The sequence below is a fragment of the Panthera leo genome, chromosome A3 (genome assembly GCF_018350215.1).
Source record: "Panthera leo isolate Ple1 chromosome A3, P.leo_Ple1_pat1.1, whole genome shotgun sequence".
In the NCBI taxonomy this organism is placed as follows: Eukaryota; Metazoa; Chordata; class Mammalia; order Carnivora; family Felidae; genus Panthera; species Panthera leo.
The window spans coordinates 113,197,246-113,200,461 of NC_056681.1; the positions used below are offsets into that span (position 1 = coordinate 113,197,246).

The 3,216-nt window shown below is 41.7% G+C and overlaps 1 pseudogene; it reads left to right on the forward strand.

Annotated features, from left to right (window-relative positions):
- The first annotated feature begins 330 nt into the window (after positions 1–330).
- On the forward strand, positions 331–1,581 carry LOC122215120 (annotated as a pseudogene).
- The last annotated feature ends 1,635 nt before the right edge of the window (positions 1,582–3,216 follow it).

The window sequence follows — 3,216 nt, forward strand, 5'->3', positions numbered from 1 at the left end:
AGGGGACTATATCAAATAGTCTTACATGCATAGAATTGGAGTCCCAGAAAGCAAGGAGAGAGAAAACTGGGTAAAAGAAATATTTGAAGATAAAACAGTCAGGAATTTTCTAAACTGATAAAAGACATGAAACCGCATATGCAAGAAACTCACCAAACTGCAAACAGGATGAATAGAAAGAAGATTGCTCCCAGGCACATTACAGTCACTGAAAATCAAAGATAGAAGACAAATTCTTTAAAAATAGCCAGAGGGGAATCCAGGGTGGCAGTGCCGAAGTTGCTGCTCTTACTACTGCTTCGAAGTGAGCTAAGGACCGAACCCCTCATCATGTTGAAGCCAAGCTGGGCCACTCAGGCCCTCAGGAAGCCTAAGGCCAGCAGCATGATTCAGACTATCATGTGGGCAGCCCAGACCATGTCCAGGTGCCCCGGAGGCCCCATCCTAAGTGAGCGAGGCGTCTTCATCAACCAGTTCTGCAAGAAGTTCAATGAGAAAGCAAAGGGCATCAGGGCACCTGGGTGGCTGAGTCACTTAAAAATCTGACTTAGCTCAGGTCATGATCTCACAGCTTGTGGGTTCAAGCCCCATGCTGGGCTCTGTGCCGACAGCTCGGAGTCTGGAACCTGCTTCAGATTCTGTGTCTCCCTCTCTGCTCCTCCCCCACTCACACTGTGTCTCACTCTCCTTCAAAAATAAATAAACATTAGGGGTGCCTGGGTGGCTCAGTCGGTTAAGCATCCGGCTTCGGCTCAGGTCATGATCTCGCAGTCTGTGGGTTCGAGCCCCGCATCGGGCTCTGTGCTGACAGCTCAGAGCCTGGAGCCTGCTTCCGATTCTGTGTGTCCCTCTCTCTCTGTCCCTCCCCTGCTCATGCTCTGTCTCTCTCTGTCGCAAAAATAAATAAAAACATTAAAAAAAAATTTTTTTTAATAAATAAATAAATAAACATTAAAAAAAAAGAAGAAGAAGAAGACAAAGGACATCAAAGAAGGCATTCCTGGGACACCTAAGTGGCTTAGTTGGTTGAGCATCGGACTTCGGCTCAAGTCATGATCTCACAGTTTGTGAGTTCAAGCCCTGCATCAGGCTCTGCGCTGTCAGCACAGATATTCTGTCTCCCTCTCTCTCTGCCCCTTCCCTGCTCATGCTCACTCTCTCTCTCTCTTTCTGAAAAACAAATAAACATTAAAAAAAGAAGAAGATATTCCTTTGCCCACCAAGAGCTTTGTGAAGCCTGACAGGACGTGTGAAATCAAAATTGGATAACTCACTGTTTCCTATTTTCTGAAGGCAGCTGCTGGGATTGAGAAGGGGGGCCTGGCAGACAGGGAAGAAGGTGCCAGGCTTGGTGTATGTGTATGAAATCACCTGAGTTAAAGCACAGGATGATGCCTTTGCCTTGCAGGATGTGCCCCTGTTGTCTATTGTTCACTGGCTCTTCCCATTCCCTGGGCCTTCGTGTGGCAAAGGACCTCAGTTCAGGAGAGTTGGCAGCTTTCCAGAAGAAGTGGGCCACATTCCTGGCTGCTCAGAAAGCAGCAGATTTTGGCAGCTCAAGTGGAAGCTGCCAAGAAGTGACCCCTGCCCCTCACACTCCAGGATTTTGAAGGAAGAAGCTAGAAAGGAAGCCAGTTGGAAAAGCTGTGCCAAAGGGGAGGAAGGGAGGTAACACTGACCTGATTATTATTTCCCTGACTTTAAATTATATATTTTTACATGTATGGCAATATCAAGGGATCAGGCCTCTGTCATACCCCCTCCCCAAAAAAAGCCAGAGGAGAAAAAGAGACACTTTATTTGGGTGGGGGAATTGGGAGGAGAAACACAGATGACAACTGACTTACACACAGAAATAATAGAATCTGGAAGATAATGGAATACCACTGTTAAAGTGGCAAATGAAAAAAATAACAAATAAAATGATTACAAATAACAAAAAAAGCAAATAATAACAAAAAAAATTTTTAATATCAACCTAGAATTATACATCCTATGAAAATATACTTCAGAAAAAGGGAGGAAATAAAGACATTTTCAAACAAACAAGATCTGACAGAATGTGTTATTAACAGATCTTACGTATTATAAATGGGCCATTTTGTTTATATCACTACAGTAACTAGAGATTTTTGTGAATTAAAGGGAAGTTATGCCAGATGGAAGCCTGAATCTACAGGAAGGAATGGAAAGTACTGGAAAAAAGTAAACATGTGGGTAAATAGAAAAGACTATCTTTCATTTTCTGAATCTTTAAAAGATGTTTGAATGTTTAGATAAAAATAATAGCAAGCCTTGTGGGATTTATATGTAAAACACATAAAAAAAATGGTGCTAAGGAACGAAGGGGTAAAATGGAATAAAAGTGTTTTAGGGGTATGACTTCATCCATGAAGTGCCATAATATTTATTTAATATAGACAAGGATATATTAAAGTTGCATATTGAGGTCACTAGAGCCACCATTCAAAAAATAATAAAGGCATAGCTAAGAGCTAGTAGAGGGGATAAAATATTATTATAAAAATAATAATCAGTCTAAGAGAAGGCAAGAAAGAAGAAATAAGGAATATGTGAGACAAATAGAAAGATGACTTATCTCTGCTGATGTGAACTTTGATCACCTGGCTAGGGTCGTGTTTGTCAGGTTTCTGCACTGCAAGCGTACTCTCTTCTTCCCACATTCCATCCTGGACTCTTTGAAAGGAAGTCATCATATGTACTCCACACTTAAGGGGTAAGGAGTTATGTTCCATCTCCTTCAGTGTGGAGTATCCACACAAATTATTTTGAATTCTTCTGCAGGGAAACTTTGTCTCTTTTCCCCCATTTATTTTTCAATCATTTATTCATATTAGTATGGGTTCATAGGTATTTATTTACACTTTAGGTTATAATCTGATACTAAGATTTGTTTTGTTGTTAATATTGTTCTAGCTTTGGTCGCTGGGAGCCTTTTCAATTGGTTCCTGGCTCCCTTTAACATACCCCTCACCTTTTTTTGTTCGTTTGTTGGTTTTAGCACTCCCTTATTTTCTGACACTATAGACCCCTCTTCTATATTACCTGCCCAGGGCTAGAAGCCTTCCAAGGAGCCATGGTTCCTTCCATTGGAGAAAGGTTATAGAAACCAAGATCTGGGTGGTGGGTGTGCTTGTTGCTATTGGGATGTTGTTGGTTCTAAGCCCTCTCAGCTGACAGAGCAAGGAAATGTAT